This window comes from Benincasa hispida, chromosome 4, assembly GCF_027475165.1.
Source record: "Benincasa hispida cultivar pf3 chromosome 4, pf3_genome.v1.1, whole genome shotgun sequence".
Classification (NCBI taxonomy): domain Eukaryota; kingdom Viridiplantae; phylum Streptophyta; class Magnoliopsida; order Cucurbitales; family Cucurbitaceae; genus Benincasa; species Benincasa hispida.
The window spans coordinates 36,606,802-36,618,829 of record NC_143481.1 but is presented as its reverse complement, the minus strand read 5'-3'; positions in this window follow the sequence as shown (position 1 = coordinate 36,618,829).

Here is a 12,028-nt window from a genome sequence, read left to right as displayed (position 1 = left end):
ATTTCGGGACTTATTCTTGGTCAATCACCTAACAAAATTCACCTATCAACTAATTCCTTCAAAATCAATTTGAAATGATTTTAGAATTTTTCTAAAATCAATTTTAGCTCATGCCAAACACCATCATTTTAAGGAAAATTTATTTTGATGACCGAAAAAATGATTTTGATCATCTCAAAATCACTCCCGAACCTATCTTTAATCACGAAAAATTAATTTAATATTTAATTATAGATTTTTAAATGAAATTTTCATATCACCATATGGGAATTTATGTTGAATGATTAAAAATAAAATGATTTTAATTAAAAATAATAAAATTGATTTTATAATTTAAATATATATTTTCGATTAAAAAAAAATGAAAGTTCGGATCTTTCAACCCACACGTCTATTTAAAAAATAAAAAAATAAATTAAAATCGAAAAATAATAGCATGAAGAGATAAGGCGATGTTGGTTGGTGATGGGTTGTTTAAAAAAGAAAAAAAGAAACGGCACATTGGAGTGAGGTTTAAATGTTCAGCCTTATCACCGTTTACACTTTTTTGAGTTTTGACCATTCCAAAAACAAGAAATATATACCTTCTCGGAACTCGTGGAGCCACTTTTTGGGATTTTAACCCACACCCTTTTCCAAAACTAGGGGCTTTTCTTATTCTAGAGGTCAATTTAATTCATAAATATCTTTTTTTTTTTTTTTAAATAACTAAGGATATTATATAAATTTATGGGTTTGCATTTAAAATGTTCTTTGTAATTTTTTTGTATTATTTATACTTTCTTTTTTTAATGAACATAGGTATATAAAATTTAGAATGATGAAATTGACTTCTAGACTATAATATATGATTGTATTACACAAAGGGATGAGTTCATTATTATAACTTGAGTTTTTATAATTTATGTTTAGTTTATAAAATATAGTATATAGCATACAAGTGATGATTTATTTCATGTTACCCTACATTTGAGTTAATAAATATTAACAATTTTGTGTGTTGTGATAAGATCATATTTAGTTGTTTAATTTTTGTTCTTAGATTTTCAAAATATTTATTTTGATCTCAGAGGCCAAAACTTTGATGTATGGTCTATTTTGATTTCTAAATTTTCATTTTGTCTATTCTAGTTTACAAACCTTTTTAAAATAACTATTTTGGTCGTTATTATGTTATCTTTTCATTTAATTTTCTCTAACTCAATGCTAATCTCTAGTCTACTTAACTTGAAATTATGCTCATATTAATATACTAGTACATATGCTAAAAGTTATGTCATTAATTTGTTATCATCAAAATAAAATTAAAAACTCAAATAATTACCTTTTTTTAAAAAAAAATTAAAGGGCTCGTAGACTTTTAAAAACATGAATAAAAATGAAACAAATTTGAAAGTTGAATGATGAAAATTAGCATCTTAAAAGTTTATAAATCAAAATTAATGATTTAAACAACTATAAAAGTTCATATACTAATATAGGATGTAGACCATATAAGAAAAATTGGATGATTGTTGGAAAAAAAATCTTATTTATAGAAAACAATTACAATGATGGATTATTACAAATTTTTATTGAAAATAATATTGTTAAAGTATCACTTGGGTCCATATTTGAATTTGGTTCCATTTGTTAAAATCTGATTTTAGTCTTACTACATTAAATAAATCTTAAGCTGATTAAGTCACTATATTTTCAACCTATCTTAAATTTAGTCCTTCAAAATTTATTTGGTTGAAATTAGTTAAATAATAATAACAATTTTCATATAAAAAAAAAACATTACGTGAACAAAATATACATATATTCACCTAGTTGTTGATATTTTATACGTTTAATTTTTAGTGGCGTTGATTGATATGTTGTTAATTATTTTAGTGACACTATTATAAGATTCGTATTTTAAAAATAAAAAAATTGCTAAAAACGAATTTTGGGTGACAAAAATTGCACGCGTTGCTAAAAATTTATCACTAAAGAATCAATTTTGCACAACTTGTAAAGAGGATTTTCCTAAAAGACTAAGAATATGTTTGGAATACTTTTTCAAATGTTCAATTCAAAAAATAAATCATTTTGGAAGAAACTGCAGTATTTGACAACCACTCAAAATACCTTTTCGATTCTAATTTAATCGATTTATATATATATATCAAAAGTGTTTAAATAAAAATAGTTTTTTGAAACAACACTTTTTTCTAAGTCAATCCAAACATACCTTAAATTATTTGAGAAAAAATAGCTAAAAAACTAACTAGGAACACTGATTTTAAGATCTATTGAAAGTAAATACACTAAAGAAAATACAATTTTTGATATGAAACAAAATCTAAAATACATAAACTAATATTTTAACCTAGAATTATGGTGAACATTAGAAGTCTTTATTAAAAAAAAAAGAAAAAAAAAAGAGAGAGAACTATAAATAATACTTACTCCTTTTTATTTTTTGAATGTAAATATGGGGGAAATTTTGAAAATGCACACATGATAAAAGATAAGGAATATAAGAGAAACTGATAAATTGCTTTAAAAAAAAAAGAAGATAAAATTAAAGCATGTGAACTTGCAGATAAAGATCACGTTTTAGATATGAAAATTAAAAGGCAAGCCATTGACTAATGTTGAACCCATTATCTTCTGATCCATTTAAAATATTCATACCACATTTTTTTTCCTTCAACCAAACACTTCCCAATATCATATATCAATTGCCAATTAAATAACAACAAATAATTTGTAGATTCATTTCTTTTATCTTTTCTTTAGTTCGTAACATAGTGTCAATTTTTTAAGTTGTGCTTTGGCAGAAGTTCGTGGCATCGAGATTAAAAAAATCAATTTTATATCTTATCAATTTTTTATAGGAATTCATAATTCTAATTTTTGCTTCAATCATCTCCTAAAAGGTTGTATGTTAGAATACTTTTACCCTTATATTTGTGATGTGACATTCAAGAAAAACAAATATTCATATATTTTGTCAAAGTTACATGCTTACAGTTGTATGTTAGTAAGGTATCATTTATAGTTTTTATTTCACACCCTGTAAATGGTAATATGACAGCTCATCAACTTGCTTCATATGTACGACATAACTATTGAAATTAAGTTTAGCTTGAGGCTTAGCTTTTATCCTCATTAGGTCATTGAAGCTAACATCACTCAGATTTACCCTTATCTTGATTTTATTTTATTATTATTTTGTCTTTTATTCTTTTTACTTAAAAAGAACTACCCAATTGGTTTTCATACTGCTTTTTGAAAGAAAAACAATGAAGAAACAAGAATTTGCAAGCTTAAAATCTTTTTTAAAATGAGATATCCATTCTTTTACATTTCAGCTACATTTTCTTTGTTTTTATTGTCGTTTCATTATTGCATCACGGTATTAATCAATTGGTTAGGACATATATATGTCTTTGACCAAGAGGTTAAAGATTCAAACTTCTCTCTCGAACTAACAAAATGCTATAACATATGTGTTGGCCATGTCAATACATCACCTAACAAAATTTAATTTAATTTTTTGTTTTAACAAATTTGCAATTCAAAAGATTGAGGTGGATCCAAATCGTCAACTTATCTAAAACTACATAGATATCTCGTGAGTCAACTTAATTGATTCTTTCTTTTGAGTTTAATAAAATGTGAAGAAATTGGAGACTCGAGGTACCTCTACCTTCTTTTTAATTAAATAATGTTCAAATTCTTTGGTTAGTTATCTTTTAAGTGACACCAAAAAGGAAAAGGATGTAACATAATAAATAACAAGATTGAAAGCAACTTTATAAATTAAAATTCAAAATAGTCGTATCCCTTAGACTTGGAATGATATTCATTCATTTGTTAATGAATTACACATATCATTAAGACCCCGTTTGGTAACCATTTTGTTTTTGAAAATTATGTACTTTTCATCTATATTTCTTATAATGATTTGCATCTTTTTTAAGTACAACGGTTGAATTCTTAACAAAATTCAAAAAACAAAAACAACTTTTTGAAAATTACTTTTTTTAGTTCTCAAAATTTGATTCGATTTTTTAAACCATTTGTAAAAAAATAGATAGCAAATTGAGAAATTTGGGGTGAAAGTAATGTCAATAAGCTTAATTTTAAAAAACAAAATGGTTTCTAGATCGTTGGAGGCAAAAGACTCAAAACCGACGGTCCATAGGTAAAGCTATATATATATATATATATTTTTTTTTAAAATTCACTTAATTTCTTTTATTGGAAATTTTCCTTATCCAATAATTACTCCTCCAAGCTGCAATCTCATTCTCTCCCTATCCCCATTTTAAAGTAACTAAAACATCAAGCAATATTTTATATATTTTTCAATGAAAAATGGAAAAAAAAAAGGTTCTAAACTTTAAATCTAATAATAATTACATATTTTAACTTTCTATAGCATTAATCACTTTCTTAAATTTACAAAATCATTTCATTGAAATCTTTGTGAGCCAAGTAAGGAGTGGAGTTATTTTGTTGGAATAATTCTTAAACTCGAAGAGTTATTTAATTTTGAAGTGCACCATATCAGAATATTATATTCAAACTATAAGATTGTTATAATTTTACTTTAATTTCTTTATGTTAATCTCGTATTTTCTCAAATGAAAAATACTTATGTGCATCTAGACCATATATTTTTGTGCAGTCCATCAACTGTTTAACTATAATTTGACATGTGGCAATTTTTTTTATTATTTTTAAAAAATATTTTAATTATTTTTTTATGTGTATGATGAGGATAGAATGCATAAAGATAGGTGATGCCTGGATGCATGTACTTAAATATTACTCTTCTCAATTGAGATAACATTTTTAATATATTGATTTAAAAAAAAGGAAAAAAAATATAATGATTAGCATTATGGATTTTAAAGAATTTATAGAGTTTTTTTTAAAAAAAAAAAAAAAAAAAGAAAAAGAAAAAATGAGGGTTAATTTGCAATCCATGTATCCCACAATTCTAAATTTTAGTGAGTTGGAATAGTATTTAAGTAGGGTTACATCTTTTCACTTTCATAAGTTATGTTTTTTGAAAAATGGTTGCATCCTTTCATGAATAACTAAATTGAAGAAAGGACACGACTATTTACTAAATTAGTCTATAAATATATCATTTCTTCAATTTAATTTAAGAACAATTTTCCATAGCATTTTTTTACTTTAAAGTTCTCTCTATCTTTAGAATTTAAGAAGTTCGGTATATCCATAAAATTTAAGAAAGCGATCTTTCTATCTTGGGAGGCAATTACTCTCTAAACTCAAGCATTAGGGCGAGTAAATTTGTCTTAAAGGAGAAATATGAATTCATTGGACTCAGATCTTTTAAGGTACATGTAATTTGTATATGTGCTTTTGCCTCATAACAATCTTAAGACAAATTTAGTGCATCTAGATTTTATGTCTACTAAAATTCATTAATTTTCTGATTTTCAATTGAGTGAAGTTTCAATGTGCAATTTGTAAATATTTCGTGATATCCATGGGTTCAATTTTTTCTCCCTCAAATTTGGAGCGTGAGATTTTGTTGGTTTTAATGGATTCGGTTATGTATTTAAAAAATTTAGCCTGATTCAAATTTATATTTTAATTTCATTTTTTGTTATTATTTGTAATTTTACTTTTCACATCAGAAAAATAATTAAGAATTTTGTGAATCTTTTACCCTATAACATTCACTTCGACAATTTTCTTTCTGATTTATGTGTTTTCGTTGATTGCCTTCATTTAGTGAAATAGTGGAATTTCATTTTGATTCTATGTATATCTCATTTTGTTTTGTTCAATTTTTTGTTATTCTGTTTATATGTTTTATAACACGATTTTGATTTTCTTTTGTATGCATCTTCAAACTACAATTTTTTTTTTTTTTTTTTTAATTCAAAAACCAAATATTCTGTTTATAATATATATAATGTTATATATTTGGTTTCCTTTGCTTATGGCGTGTACAATCAATGTGATTTTGTCCATATATTTCTTTGGGTGATGGTTTTTAAGGCACAGGATCAACAATAAAAATTCTCTCTTTACTGAATATTTATGAAATTTGTTATTATTTTGTTTTTCCTTTCCCCTTTTTTTTTTTTTTTTTTTTTTTTTTTTTTTTTCTGCACTAGAATATTGCTTCTAGTATGTATATATATATATATTTCACTGGAAAATTATTCTCATGATAAAACGGTTGAAAATATTTTTTGAAAGGTATTGTAATTAAAATGTGGGGTGAGAAATACGCTTTTGTTGGCTTTTTTTTTTTAAATTGTTTTTATAATTTATTCTGTTTTATTTATTTTTGACGATATGACTTCAAATAATCTTAATTCTATTCTCGTTAATGGAGTTGTCCATGGAGAGAAACTTGAAAAATTTGGCAGTGTTGATTTCAAACGTTGGCAACAAAAGCTGTTGTTTTATCTCACCACTCTGAACTTGACAAAATTTCTCAAAGAGGATGCTCCTACTTGCTTATGATGCATGGAAACATGCTGAATACCTATGCAAGATTTATATTCTAAATGGACTGGACAACACACTTTACAATGTATATAGCCGTGTTGATTCAACAAAAAATCTGTGGAATTCACTAGAGAAAAAGTATAGAATAGAAGTTGCCGGTTTGAAGAAATTCATAGTTGGCAAGTTTTTAGATTATAAAATGGTGGATTAAAAAACAATGATAAGTTAGGTTCAAGAATTCCAAGTAATTTTTCATGATTTACATTATGAAAATATGTTTTTGAGCGAATTCAGGTAGTAGCAATAATTGAAAAATTGCCACACTCATGGAGAGATTTCAAAAACTATCTCAAACATAAATGCAAGGAAATAAAGCTTGAAGAACTTGTGGTTCGTCTTGGAATTGAGAAGAACAATAAAATTGCAGAAAAATGTTCTCTAGACAATTTTATAGACCCCAAAGCAAATATTGTTGAGAGTAGACCATAAAGTAACAAAAAAAGAACATTTTCTGGTAGGAGTTCAAATCAAAGGCAACAAAACACAAGAAAGTTCAATAACAAGTGCTTTAATTGCAATAAAATGGGATATCAATCGAAAGATTATCTTTGATTTAGTAATTATTGTGAACTTAGTAAGCTTTATGTTTATATGAGAATGTAATACTCAAACACTCTATCTTTAATAAAGTGAATATTGTTTAGTTTGCTAACTTATTGATTCTCCTAAAGTTTGACATTAGGTGATATGGATTTAGTTCCTAATTTGCAGATGGTTATTATGATTCTCAATTTTCATATCCAAAAGTGGTAAAAGAAAAATGTATAATACACATTGATGCCATTATAAGTGTTTGCTAAGAAACAAATAAATCAATTGCAAAGATGCCACAAAACCTCAGTGGGTAGGTTATGGAAATGGTATTAGTGTGGGGGTATTTGATCATATTGGTTATTCCTAAATTGACAATCCAAGTTTAGAACATTGGAAAACAATTTAAAAAGAGACCGGGATATGTTTGAGTTGACTACAAAATTAGTATTCCTAAAGTGTGAATACATCCTATACCCTCTTTAGTAAATGATAATATGTCTCGACGTATATGACGAAGCCATAACACAATTAGACAATTACTTTCTAGTGATGAAATATATTTTCTTCTTACCCATTTTAAGGATGATGAGATAGTGTTGGTGTGGTTTAAGGTAAGCACTATGCTTTTAATGATTTTTATAAGTTGTTGAATAATTATTTATGAAAAAAGCATATACGTGTTATTTATAGGAATCACCTATGTAAGTGTAAGGGGCCGCTTCTATGAGAATTTTATGGCGAATTCTCTAAAATACTCATGAAACCAGGCGGTATTCAAGACCAAAATGAACACAATTATGAGAACAAACTTTGTTATAATGAGAAACTGTGACTTCAATTGTCTTAGTTTACTCTAGAACGACTGTCAGTTCAAGGCATCAAGTCCACTGATTAGCTAAGTAAACTCGATTGATGTTCACTAGGGAAAGTTCAAAGTGTTTACTACTTATCTCGATGCAAGTTCTTCATTACCGAACATTTTCTTGTATCTTTTATCTTAATTTGTCCACTTACCATTTATGGGGGGATTGTTGGAATAAATAGTATGTAACTCTTCAGGTAGGGTTATATCTTTTCACTTCCATAAGTTATGTTCTTTGATAAATGGTTGTATCCTTTCATAAATAACCAAATTGAAAAAATGACACGATTATTTGAATGACCATGAATTAGTCTATAAATATGTCATTTCTTCAATTTGATTTAAGAATAATTTTCCATAGCATTTTCTTACTTTAAAGCTCTCCATTATCAGAATTTAAGAAGTTGGTATATCCACAAAGTTTAGATCGTTGATCTTGTAGATGAAGTGCTACATCCATAAGAAAGGTGATCTGTTCCATCCTGAGAGGCAATTACTCTCTAAACTCAGGCACTGAGATGAGTAAATTTGTCTTAAAAGAGACAACGTGAATTCGTTGGGCTCAGATATTTAATGTATATGTAATTTGTTTTTGTATATGTGTATGTATATGTACTTTTGCTTCATAATAAGTTATACATACACATGTACATACAAATATACCTACATACTTACTACACACGTACACATATACATACATATATATATATATATACATATTTGAAGTACTTAAGGAATTAATCACCTTTAAAAGTTTGAGAATAGTAATTAAATCACTGAAGTAGCTTTGGAAATTTTCTTTTAATAGGTAGGTTTCAAATTTTCCTATTGTCTTTGGATGTAATATTCATTCAATCTCAAATTTTCATTTTAACATGAAATCTTATTGCTTGTGCAAGTGGTCTGGAAAGATTGTCTAGGAGCTTCGTTTAGTGTGTGAAGTTTTGGTCTTTTTGTTTGTTTTTCTTTTTCTCATTTTTTTTAATCTATTTTGCTTACTCAATAAATTGTAGGAGTGTTTTTAAATAAAGGAAAACAAATCGACTTGTTAACAAATATAACAAAATATCACTATCTGACATCTATCAGCGTTTGATAAATATCTATCGCAGTCTATCGTCTACTAGAAAATATCCATCACGGTCTATCACTGATAGACAATAACATTTTGTTATACTTGAAAATATTTTTCTGCAGTTTTACCATTTAAAACAATTATCTTAAATTGTATAGAAAATAAAATTCATGTTTGCATTAATTTTTTTCCCTTATAGTCTAGAAAGTCAATGTAATTTTAGAAGCTAGAATTTCATCTTTATAATTGGATAAAAATTCATAAATAATCTCTATAACTTCTATAAAATATCCCTATTTTAGGGACTATTTACGAGAGTTGTATTAAACTATAGAGATAATTAAAACTTTCAAATTATATGGACTAAATTTTAAATTTCTCCAAATTAAGGAGATTAAATTATTTTTTAGTCTTTCCTTTATAAATTTGGAAACGTATTCAATATATAATGTCTTGTCTTACCAAAAAAAAATTGAGTATTATTTAAATCAATTTTGATATAAAAAACTTAAAATACCAACATGAGTATAATTAAACAGACATAAAGAATGCACTTAAAACTAATAATAAAGACTACTTTTAAATTTTATTGAAAGTACGATGACTAAATTTAAACATTTAAAAATACAAAGACTAAAATAAAATAAGGCTCAGAAGTATACGAAACAGAATAATATTTTAATTTAAATTTATTTAAATATTGTCTCACAAATAAATTTAATTTAACCCCAGAATATGTTGTATTAATTTTAATCTTAAAATTTTAATTTCATTAAATTTAATAAAAAATTAGATTAAAATCTTTACCTTGATTTTTTTTTTTAAAGCGATGCAATAACCCTTTAATAAGTTCTCACTCCAACAAAGAATTTTTTTTCAATTCTTTGTTGTGTTCAATGAATTATAAAACACATCTGTACAATATAAAATCGATAAAATTCTAAACAAAGACATTATAGCTATGTTATTGAAATGTATGAATATTGACAAAGTTATTCGATAGTTAACTTGCACATTGGTCAAACTTATTTTGTACAAAGCCTTATTTCATTTCCGATAGTGAGTTTATGAAGATTTTTACACTATTTTCTAAATTAGTGGATGAATTAATGAAAATTAAATTGATTGTAAAATCGTTAACATTTATTTAAGTTTATGGTCCAAATTGATGAAATTGAAAAATTAAGATCTGAATTAACCCAACCTAAAAAGTTCAAAAATTGATTTCCACCAAAGTATGAGAAAAACAGGATTTAAACAAAATAAGATTATAGGAGCATGTATTAAATTTTTGTCAATAGGTTAACATATAAACATTCTTATCAATACTTATGTAAAGGTTTTTTTTATAAATTGATACACTTATAAAAATTTAAAGATATAAATTGATATTTTTCAAATGTTTTTTATTAATTTAAATACATATAGATAAATTAAAATCTCGACATTAACATTTTAAACAAAGTGACGTGTCTCGTCTCCAATATTGAAAAGCTAGATATTTATCTAAGTAATGAGTAGATGAAAATTTTATTTTTTAAAATATAAAAATACCATATGACAGTATTTTATTGAATGTCGAAGAGGAATGGGGTGAAGCAAATGCTATTGCTCCTATCAGAGGAATGGGCCTTGGAAAAAGCCCTAGCGAGCTCCATCAATGGTGGTCGCTGCAATTTGTTCGTTCGAATGGGGCCCTCCACCTTCGTCATTATACAATTCAGCCCATACGCCGTCAATTTCAACTCGGCCCCCCACCTAACCCTTCCTCCAATTTTGATTTGACCGTCGCTCTTTTCCTTTCACGACCACCACTCCACTCACCAGCACCGATCGCCATCGAATCTGACCTCCATTTCCGTCATTCTCATTCCCGTTTTCTTCTGACTGTGAACAAAATTTGATCCCTTCTTTTTCCCTTCCACTCATAATTCTTCGGCTCAATAATTTTTTTTTTTTTTTTTTTAAAAAAAAAATCCGAGGTCCAAGGTTCACGGAATTGCAGCCAACCATAGGAATTTAGCTACAGGTAGAGTTTGATTGATTGTTGTTTTTGTTTTTGTTGTTGTTGTTCTAAGACGAGTGCGTTAATGGCTTCCACAAGTTACAACGTCTTGTGTTTGTTCTTTTATTTATAATGGCCACCATATGTTTGTGAAAAATCCTCTGAGAACAATATTCGTAAAGAGCATTGCTAAAATCGCTTGTTCCTGTCATTTCGAATCGAAAATGCCAACAAAAGCAATGCAATCCGCACGAATCAATTAGCTGAGGAGATTAACAAGCTAAATCAGCATGCACACAAAGTGTTTGTAGTAATTCCCCTGAATGATTTTTTTTTTTTTGGTTAAAAAATCACTTTGTCCTTTTCAGGTGCTTCCAAATCGGCTCTTGTGTGGGAATTATTGGCCACGTTGCTCTATCTTATTAAACGTTTATAATGTAAATGGAAAAGGCTGATTATCTATCTATATTATATTCATGTGACATTTTAATTTTTTTTTAATTTTATAACCACGATTTTCAAATATAGCAAAATGAACTGAAATATTTATAAACAATAGCAAGATATCACAATCTATCTGTATGATAAACAGTAATAGACTATTATCTATGTCTATCATGATATATATGGATACAAATCTGTCTATCGTGGTCTATCATAAATAAACCGTGATATTTTACGTAAATATTTTTAGTAGTTGTGTCATCTAAAATATTTTTTCTTTTTTCAATATTTCATTAATTTTTATGATTCCTACGTAGCTGTCGATCCACGGATATATAAAAATATTAATTAAAAGGATGACATGTCAATAAAAATTTCTTTAATCTTATGGAACTTGTCAATTGGGATTACTTGTGCGTTAAAACTATACATTAAAAGATTGATGTTGATATTGTATCTAAATTTCAGTTTACTGATGTATTAGTCTATTGATAAAAAAAAATGATATCGATAGATATTAATGTAAATAAAATTTTTAATAATTATTAAAATGAAATTAAGTTGCTTTTAC